The sequence below is a fragment of the Sturnira hondurensis genome, unplaced genomic scaffold (assembly GCF_014824575.4).
Source record: "Sturnira hondurensis isolate 20B ecotype Veracruz unplaced genomic scaffold, ASM1482457v3 Scaffold0001989, whole genome shotgun sequence".
NCBI classification, from domain to species: domain Eukaryota; kingdom Metazoa; phylum Chordata; class Mammalia; order Chiroptera; family Phyllostomidae; genus Sturnira; species Sturnira hondurensis.
In genome coordinates, this window is record NW_028074620.1 from 1,257,100 (window position 1) to 1,267,998 (window position 10,899).

The 10,899-nt window shown below is 44.2% G+C and overlaps 1 pseudogene; it reads left to right on the forward strand.

Moving 5' to 3' along the window:
• LOC118981543 (spermatogenesis-associated protein 31E1-like) overlaps window positions 1-10,577 on the forward strand; it is a 17,312-nt pseudogene extending 6,735 nt beyond the window's left edge.
• Window positions 10,578-10,899: the final 322 nt, after the last annotated feature.

Sequence of the window (10,899 nt, forward strand, 5' to 3'; positions counted from 1 at the left end):
CTCCCTTGTATGTTACTTCCTTTTTCTCCCTTGCTGCCTTTAGGATTCTCTCTTTGTCTTGGAATTTTGCCATTTTAATGATGATGTGTCTTGAAGTGGGCCTCTTTGCGTTCCTCTTGAATGGGACTCTCTGTGATTCCTGGATTCGTGTAACTTTTTCCTCATCAAATTAGGAAAATTTTCCATCATTACTCTTTCAAATAAGTTTTCTATCCCTTGTTCTTCTTCTTCTCCTTCTGGTATTCCTATTATTTGGATATTATTACGTTTCTTATTATCTTGCATTTCTCTTAGTCAGTCTTCATTCTTTTCAGCCTCTTTTCCCTTTCTTGCTCTTTCTGGGAGATTCTTTCTACTGTGTCCTCCAACTCACTGATCCAATCTTCTGCCTCATCGATCCTGCTTTTCATTCCGTCTACTGTGTTCTTCAGTTCCGAAATTGTATTCTTCATTTCCTCTTGTCCTTTGCTGATAGTTTCTATTTCTTTTTTCATGTTGATATACTTTGCGGAGAGCTCATTGTAGCTCCCCTCTAGTTTCTGGTAGCTCCCCTCTAGTTTCTGGTAGCTCATTGTGAGCTCTTTGAATTTCCTGATAACTAGTGCTTTGAATTCAATATCTGATAGCTGACTTACCTCTCTTTCATCTGACATTATTTCTGAGAATTCCACCTTTTCTTTCATTTGGGCATTGTTTCTTTGTCTTCCCATTGCTTATGAGACTCTTCTTGTTAGCTTCAGCTTCTTTAATTGATCTTTTCTGACTCCCTAGGTTTATGGTGTGAACTTCTGTGGTAGAATTCCTGTGAAATTCAGTGGTGCAGTCTCCTGCAGGTATCTTGATGTTCTCCGCTTCTCCCTACTCCTTTCTTTGTGTGTGTGTGATCAGCTGGAGGGGGAGGCAAGATGGTTTATGACAGCAGGAGAGTACTTTATGATATTTACAGTCACAGCTGATAGAGAAGAGATAGAAGATCTTTAGGCTCTATATAGTGTTAACTGTAATCTTCAACCCAATTTGCCACTTTTAAGAAAGGATAGACCAAAGATAAGTCTCTTGTTGGGGAGGGAAGGCTTGTGAGTTATATCTAGAAAGCAGTGAGGTTGCGGGTGTTCAGATTTTGAGGTAAGGTGAGAGTAAAGAATAGTAAATAGACATAGCATGTGAGCAAGTAGAGTTAATCACTACAGTAATAGAATTCAGGAACCTGTAAAGTGGGCTAAGACCTGAGAGATGTGTTGTGAAGTATTTACAGTGGTATAGAAAGCAACAAACAAACAAACAAACAAACACACAAAAAAGGGCAAGAGAAGTGAGGAAAAAGCAGTATAAGTTTGGGGTGAAATGAAGAAAGACTAAAACAGGAAAAAAGAAAGGAAAGGAACAGAGTACTGAAAGATATAGCAACAATAAAATTAAAAAATACATATGATTACTGAAAAAAGTTTAAAAATAAAAGTAAAAAAAATAAAAAAACCTCCTTCCTTGTTGGTTTCAAACTGTCCAATCCGGTTTTTCTGGTTTCACCGGGACCCCTCTGTGGGCTGGGTTGTAGGCCCAGGTGCACACCCGCCCACCAGCCAGGCTACTAGACTGGGGTGCGTGTGCCCACCCACCTGACAGGCTGCCTGAATTCCACAGGATCTGGTACTGGTCCTTCCCAGTCCTGTGGCTGGGTGAGAAGCAAGTCAAGCTGCCTTCACAGGAGAACACCTCAGTCCACTTTCCAGTAAAAACTTCTCCAGAAAATGTGCCTCTCAGCCCAGCCCAATCCCCAACCTGACTGGTTAGGACAATGCTCCTCTCAAATTCCCTGGGCTGGCAGGCTGGTGGGCTGGGGACCACAGAGATTGCAACTGAACACGGCCCCCTGTCCTTGCCACCCTCCCTGCACACCTAGGCAGACAGGTCTCTGCCAACCAGAGACCAGGTCTCCGCCTAGATGGAGAGGGAGGGAGCCAGCTTTTCCAGGGACCCCGTAGCCGGCCCAATGTTCCACTGGGTGCTGAGCTCCCTATGAGTCCTCCGTGGCACTGGCAGCAGATGGAAGCCTCTACACCCCTAACACAGCGGCAGCGGCAGCTCCGAGGCGTTTTCGGCTGGCCGAGGGCAGCCGTTCCTGCCGCTGCTGCTTTTGTCTTTACTCACAGTTGCTGGGCTCCCTCTGAGTCCTCTGTGGCAGATGCCCTGACGCTGGCAGTAGACAGAAGCCTCTGGGCCCTGGAAGCTGCAGCAGCAGCAGCTCCCAGGTCTTTACGCGCCGGCCAACGGCTGCTGGTCCCGCCGCTGCAGCTTTTGACTTCACTCTGGGGTGCCTGGCTCCTGAGGGCAGCCGGCCCTGCCACTGCCACTTTTGTCTTTACTCACAGGTGCCAGGGTCCCAATGAGTCCTCTGTGCCAGACACCCCTGTCACTGGGCGCAGGAGGAAGCCTCTGGGCCCCGACCACTGAGGCAGCCAAGGCTCCAAGGTCTTTATGCACCGGCCAATGGCTGTCCTCCCGCCGCCACCGCCATTGCTGCCGCTGCCCTTGACTTTACTCAGGGTTGCCAGGCTCCCGATGAGTTCTCTGTGGCAGACGCCCCTGTCGCTGGGCACAGACGGAAGGAAGCCTCTTGGCTCCGACCGATGCGGCAGCTGCATCTCTGAGGTCTTTACAGGCCAGCTAATGGCTGCCTCCAGCCTAGCCACCTCCGTCCTTACTCGTGTCCCTGAGACCCCAACGACCTCTAGTTGTCTGGTTCGTCACTATCTCTGGTCTCTTATTTTCATAAATGCTGGGGAATTGTTGGTTGGGGAATTGATTGCGCTGTTCTTCAGTAAATCTGCCAGGATTTTCTCCCAGGTGTATGAGTACTGGGGTCGCTGTTCTACTCCGCCTCCATTTTCCACAACCACTACAATTTCCCTTTCTAATGGTTCATTACTGGTATATAAAAATGCAAATGACTTCTGGATATTTATTTTGTATCCTGCTACTTTAATTAATATACTAGTTCCAATAATTTTTTTGTGAAATCTTTAGGGTTCTGTATATATAGTATTACCTCATTAGCAAATAATGACAGTTTTACTTCTTCCTTTCCTATCTGGATGCTTTCTGTTTCATCTTCTTGTCTGATTGCTGTGGCCAGCACTTCCACTCCTATGTTGAATAACAGGGGTAAAAGCAGGCATCACTGTCTTATTCCTGATCTTAAGGAGAATTATTCTATTTTTTTCCTGGTTGACTGTGATTTTGGCTGTGGGTTTGTCATATATGGCCATTATTATGTTGAGGTGTATTCCCTCTGTTCACACTTTGCTGAGAATGTCTATCATAAATGGCTGCTGAATTTTATAAAATGCTTTTTGTGCATCTGTTGATATGAGCATGTGAATAAATCCAAGTTCATCATGGTATGTTATATTTTTATTATATTGCTGGATCCATTTGCTAGTGCTTTGTTGAGAATTTTAGCACCAATGTTCATCAGGAATATTGGCCTATAATTTTCTTTCTTTGTGGTGTCCTCATCTTCTTTTAGAACTAGGATAATGCTGGCCTCATACAATGAGCTTGGGAGTCTTCCTGCCTCTTGAAATTATTGGAATAGTTTCACAAAAAGAGGTGTTCATTCTTCTTTGATAGTTTGGTAAAATTTGCCTTAAAGCCATTTGGTCGAGGACTTCTGTTTGCTGAGATGTTTTTGATCACTGCATCAATTTCATCACTTGTAATCAATCTATTTGGATTTTCTGACTCTACCTGATTCAGTATTGGAATATTGTGTTTCTAGGAATTTGTTCATTTTGTCTACATTGACCAATCAGTTGGCATATAGTTGTCCATAATGTTTTCTTACAATCTTTGCATTTCTGTGGTGTCTGTTGTTACTTCTCTTCTTTCATTTCTGATTTTATTTATTTGGTTCCTCTCTTTTTCTTCTTGATGAGTTTTGCTAAATGTTTATCAATCGGGATTATATATTCAAAGAACCAGTTCGTGGTTTCATGGAATTTTTATATTGCTTTTTTAAGAACACTATTTCATTCATTTCATCTCTGATCTTTATTGTTTTCTTTCTTTTAATCAATTGGGGCTTTGTTTTTTGTTCTTTTTCTGGTATGGGATTTGGGGCATAGTCCTTTATGAGGGCTCCTCATTTTCTACCAGACCACTATCTCTCCATAAAACAGAATCCCCAATGATTTTCATTGCCAGATGTTATGGTGCTCTGGGCTGGGGAGCCCACAGTAGGGTCCTCAGTGGGTATTTTTGCAACTGACCTATCCCTGCAGTTTCTTTACTATCACGCATACGTGTGGGGCCAATACTTTCAGCATCTTTTCTTTCTGCTAGATTGAATGTGGCTTCTGTAATTCTTGGCTATAAGACTTTTGTTCACCCAGCTTTTAGTTGGCTATTGATGTTTATTGTTCTATAACTTAATTGTAATTTCATTTTGGTACTTCTATCTGGTTTGTCTCCATCTTTCATTCCCCACCATCTGAGTATCTTCTGTGGCGGGGTGTCTGTCTAGAGCTTATACCCAAATTTAAAAATTGGGTTGCTTTGCTTGTTTTTTTTTTTCATTTTGAGATTGAAGAGGTTATATACATTTGGATACCAGATTTTTATCAAATCTATTTCAAAAACACTTTCTTCAAATCTGTAGTTTATCTTAAAATCAGTTAGAAGACAGATATCCAAAAAAATGTCCTCCTCTGCTCTCTCTCCTGCTCCACCTAACATGATGGGATTTTTTATTTTCCTTTTAAGAGAGTTTGGTTAATCCCCACTTCAAGGGGGTCTCCTTTCTGGGAAGAAAAGAGATCACGTTATGGATTCTGATCTCACCAGCTAGCCTCAGACCAAGTGGACTCCACTTTATCTGACTTTCAAGGAGATGAAGGCTCTCTCTCTCTCTCTCTTTCTCTCTCATCCCCACTGAGCAGAGTACCCTCACAGAAGCTGAATGTGCTGGGTGTGTGGGCTGGCAGCTGGTACAGAGCTAGAGGAGAGGTCACTGATGGAGGACACTGGGGTATGTATGGTTTAGGGGTGCTGGCCTGCCCCAAAGCTTCCAACCTGATAATCTGACTCTGGAACCTTTCGTAAGACCTTTTGTAATGTCCCTTCTGCTCACAGAAGCTCAAATGGGTCTTTCTTTTTCAGCTGAGAGCCCTTGGATAGAGGACAATCACCAGGGTGGTCCATGTGACTGGCTGAGCTTTTCTAGTTTGCTTTTCTGGCTGAGAGGGCAGGATTCCTCATTTGGAGGAAGAAGAAGCAGGCCAGAATGTGAAGGTTGTGTTGATGTTGTTGATGTTGAGGCCTCTGCACACCTGAGGTTGATTTTCTAAGTTAAGATGAGATTCATATTCCAATCATAAGGCACTGTGAAAATGGAGCAGAAATCAGGGCCTGCCATGTTCCCCACTGACATTAGTTGTCTAGATTGGACCCCGCCATACTGCCCAGGCCCTAGTTGTCCACACTGAGGACTCTCATACCCCACTGATGATATCATAAAGGGTAAAGAGGCTATAGACAGAGAAAAACAGCAGTTGATGCTGAAGATGTGCTCTTGAACTGTATACTCGTGACAGCCCACCAAATGAACACAAATGCTCTCAGTCCCCTTAAAACTCTATGAAGCTCTATGACCAAGAGAGAATATACATTTTTAAGCCTACATTAAGAAAAAAAGTAATTGTGTAGTGATTAAAAAATACAGTTCCTAAGTAAATCCCCAGTTCTTGCTGCCAGAAGGGATATTCAGTGATGCCATAAGGGAATTTTCTATAGGACTTAAAGTTCTCTGTAATGTGCAGGCAAGACATGAAGCACTGTAACTGAATGCAGGTCCAGCTGCCTACCCCTTGGAAAAACAGTACTCAGGAGGCAGGTGCTGATGTACATCAAAGTAGTTTTATCCAGGGCCCGGTAACCTGGAAGATGGGAAATCCTTGTGTCAAAGCTCACCTCATCATTTCAGCCATCCTGACTAGTTTATATAGGGGGACCATGGGAGGAGGAGAGGTGGGGCATTTCTGGAACCATGCAGTTTCTGAGTTCTGCTCTTTGGTGGTTTCAACGTCTCCTGAGTGCATCATCATGTAGATTCATTCTCCATCTGCAGTTTCACTGCTAATATTTGGGAACAGGACCTGCAGGCTGTATTTCTACTGGTTCTGAAATGAGTCTCTGATGCTTCCCCAGTTCTTGTGGTCAGGATCATTTCTTGATTAATCAGGAGCTGCAACTGCTGATGTCTATAAAACACTTGTAAGGAAACTTTAAATACATGAATCATGAGGCTGTTAGTACAGCCTATTCTATAATTACCACCCAATTAGTATATTATGTTTACTTCAATAACTGTTATAGTTCTAGGGGTCAGCAAAGGGCAGGAGAGGGAAGGCAGGGCATTCTCTGAAGAAGCAAATAGGCACAGAACACACTGCGAGTATTAGAAAAGACTGTTGAAGAATTGACTCAAACACAAGCCTTAGACTCCCAGTCCCAAGGTCCACTACAAAGATCAGAACTTTAGCTCTACCAACCCATTCCTGGTTCCCAGGAGTACCACACATGTTTCTAACCTCTGAAGAATAGACTGTCTGTTTAGGGCAGAGTAAGAACAGATAGGGCCAAGACAAAACATAAAATATTTGAAGAAAATGAGAAAATGCATAATTCTTGAATTTGAAAATACTGAATTGGTCTGTCAGAATGTGTGTGCATGCACGCAGACATACACATATGTGTGAACATGTGTTTATGTGTGTACATTTCCCATAAGTCTCTGTGAAGCTTTTCTAACTTCAGAAGTGTAAAATACTGCTAACATAAAACATATAATTTGGAGGGTTTTTTTACTATATTTATTTCATTTTGTGAATTTTTAATAATAAGCCATTAATTTAAGTTTATGTCAGTTGTTCTGAGTAAAGATGGTATAGATTAATCAAAACAATAACAAATTAGTCAAACTTCAGTATAAAATAAAGTTTTACCAATGCATTGATTAAGGTAAAAAAGTTATTATGGCCCTGGCTGGTGTAGCTCAGTGGATTGAGTGCAGGCCTGCAAACCACACGATCGCGGTTCAATTCCCAGTCAGGGAACATGCCTGGGTTGCAGGCCAGTTTCCCAGCAGGGACAAGTTCCCAGCAGGGGACACACGAGAAGCAACCATACATTGATATTCCTCTCCCTCTCTCCTTCCCTTCCCTTCTAAAGATAAATAAATAAATTTTTTAAAAAGTTATTATGTGTGAAAACAGGTTGACATTTATGACATATTTAAAACATATACTCCTTTTGAGCCTCTCTCGTCTCTCTTATCTCAGCCTTTGGCTGCTCAGGCTATCCCATTAAGTTCCTGTCCTGGCAGTGGGTGACTACCAAGGCCTTGTTCTTCCTCACCTCATCATAGCATGAGTTCCAAAAAGAACATCTGTCCTACCACTAATCTGAGGCTTCATTCTGGGAGGACCCCATGGACAGGCAGGTAAACACTGGTAGCCCCTAATTTGTTAACCCTGATATCCAGAAGCTGCTGGAGATACTGATCGCCAAGAAAGAAAACTGAATATTTGGAAAGATAAAGAAAAGGATGGGTCATTTCCAACCCCCCAAACATTCTAGAGCATGAAGGACAGACCGGAGCAGGTGTCCAGGCCTCAGCAGTTCTCTCATCTCTAGTTCTTGGGGAACTATCAACAGCATAAGTGCAGCCAGTTCTCCTGAGGTCTCCCCTCCCAGCACAGCATTCCAGGTGGCTACTGTCTGGCTCCTTATGAGCCCCTCCTACTTCTTTGTTGTATTCCTTGGAGTCTCTAACCACTTTCCAGTTCCAATTCAGCCTAGTGCACCTTCAGGGCTTTCTCAAGCCCCACCATTGCCTCTCTCTGGGGTCCAACCCTGAAATTTGACTGGAAACTTACCCCTGCTCCATCCCCTATCTCTGGCTCAGATCCAGATCCAGACTCACATACTCGCTCTAATCTGATCACCTTCTTTTCTGCTCCAGATGAGCACCTCTGAAATATCTTGCCTTACAAATTGAAATAAGGTATAATCATTCTTCCAAGGTGACATTCAGCATCAGTAATAGAGCAGGGAGAGGGCTTTATCTTCTGTGACAAAAAGATCTCAGGAAGTCTTTAGATAACCACTCTTAACCTTCCCCAGCATAGTAGGGCCTCCCATGACCACAGGTCAGTTTCCATTCCTCACAGGGACTTTATGAAACCTAATGTCTAGGAGCAACATCTTCCAAAGAAGCTCATCTCAGATAAACAGGGTGGCCTTTGCTTCAGATTTCAGGTGTCTCTGGAGCTGATAAAAGCTCAGGGCCAATTCCCAGGGGTCTATCACACACAAGACAAGCAAGGGCCCTGACAGCTCTCTGCATTTACAAGTAAAAGCAGCAGGACATACAGATGATGGAGTCCAAGTACCATAGAAAGTCCCATAGCAAAGATCAACTAGGGAAGGAATTTAGCAGTGGTTTACAGCAATGTATGAGGAGGATCCCAAAAGTTCTCTCCAGAAGTTGAATCAGCTTCACAGTGAAATTTCCGAGAATGAACTCTAAGAAGTCAGAAAGATACCTGAGGCCTTCAAAGAGTGAAACAGGGGCCCAGAAAAGAAACATCTAGAAAAATTCTTAGGACCCCATTTGGACAGGAAGTGAGAACAGATCAACTAGAGTTTGATCCCATCAGTGTGGGTTGCTCCTGGCTTTCTGCCAACCATACTTTTCTTAAGTGCCACACTCTCACAGGTCCCAGGAATTAAGCATCCTTGAAGGATTGGGAACATTACATAAACACCTTCTCTGAGTTTTGCCTTCCTTATTCTACTCACTTGGCAGGTGCTGGAAGCACATATGATTAGGTTTCAGGAGGGGCACTGGTGGGGCCAGCCCCTCTAGGCCTTTGAGCCCATAAATCTCAAGCTATGTGAGGCTCGGCACTGCCCCTCCACAGTCCCCCTCCCCAGTTCAGCTATCTGTGTATTTGCAGTCCACTCAAAAGCCAAGTCCACCAAGGTCTTAGGGAAACCAGCTCAGCCTCAGCTCTTTAGGGGAGAGAACATGATAACAAAAGACATTTCTCACCCCAGCAGGACTACTCCCTATCACCTCACCTGTGTCCGAGGAAATCATGAGGCCCTGAGAGGGACAACCTCTGGTTATGGCAATGGGACCTCAGAGGGCACTGACCAGACAGGAGGGCAGGCAGTCTTCTCAGCCCCTTACACTGGAATGTTGGGACTGTCCTGCGGATTGAGAAAGGAGCCAGGAGCCAAATCCAAGCTCAGGAATAGCCAAGAATGAGCCAATGACATGAAGGCTTCTGGAGAGTTCTATGATATTGCAGCAATACTGGCAATGAACTTGGGGTACCAGTCTTAAAGGGCTGAAATGGCCAAGGAGGCAGTGGAAGCTGAGGAGACTCCTGCTTCAGAAGTCACCATGGAACCCAGTGTGTTGGCCAGTCTCCCAAACCAATAACATGTATATGAGGAATGTAGTTCTCTAGGGCTCGGAGAAAACTCCTCACCACTTAGCCAGTGGACCAAGATTCAGAAAACCAATGCCTTCAAAGATTCCTGGTGAGGTTGAACTCCAAGGAAATGTAGAGTCACAGAACAAGCTTCAAACTCATGCTACTGGCTTTCCCCTCTATGACTGTCACACAGATGTCCTCCTTCAAGCTTGTTCCACTGACATGGTCCTTTAAAGACTATGCCACCAATGTACTCCTCCAAGACTCTCACTGTGATGTGTTTCTTGCTGCAGATCTCTTGGCTTCTCACGTGTCATAGTCCAGTTCCCAGAAGGAAAATACCAGTGGGGCCATACCAGCTTCCCAAATGTCATACGACCTGATATTGAGTGGAGAGAGGAACCAGGGGCAGTGGGAGCTCAGGATACCAAAACTTAAGGACCCATTTAAGGGCAAACACAAGATGTTTGCTCTTAAACACAAGACGTTTTCTCCCACTGATGGGAGGGAGAATATTAGAAGGCTCAACCCAGAAGAGCTTAAAGAAGGGATGGCAGAACTCAAGGCCTCACAAGTCAGTGAAATGAGCAACCCTGCTAGGTCACAGGAAAAGGAGACGCCCTTGGGAGCACATACCTCCAACTCCTGCCAGGGAAGGACAGGTTTTCCCAAAAATCCCCTTCAAAAAATTGATGAGGCACTTTCCACAATACCTTAACTTCAATAAAAGGGCAAAGGACAAGAAGACCCCTTCGAAAAGGTGAACTTGCCTCAGCCATGGCCCAGAGCCAGGACCCAGTCAAAAGCAAATCGGTTATGGATGAGGCACCTGTTGAAGCTCAGGCAATACTGAGAGCTGTTGGACAGATCCTGCTGGAGAAATTAGAACTTCCCCAAGGACTTTATGCCAAGTACTACAACCAGCACAAGCAGTACAATCAGCACCCAGTAGGTGGGTATTTCTGTTACTTCAAATTTCTCCCCTGTTTACAGCAGAGAAGAGTGATAAAAGATGTGGCCTACAGTTACCAAGCCACCCCAAAAGTGCACAACTTCTCTAATAACAACAGGTGATCCAGGTCCAGGGATGGCCAGTGGCCCTTCTTACCCAGAGAACCAGAGTCTCCAGGCAGACCATTCCCACATGGGCAAAGTATGGCAGAGGATCAGGCCACCTACATTACTACCCAATGTGCTGTCCTCAAAATTGTCTCTTCTCTGATCTACCAGGATGTGCCTTTCATGCCTTTTCTGGTAGGAAAACTTTTCTTTTAAAAAAAAAGCTGTGGTTCACATCCTCCATGTACTAATGGTTTCTTCCTACCACAGATTTATTTGTTTCCCAAAATATATGTTTTTTTTTTCTCATGAGAGCTCGTGGCCCCTGTCTGTGGCC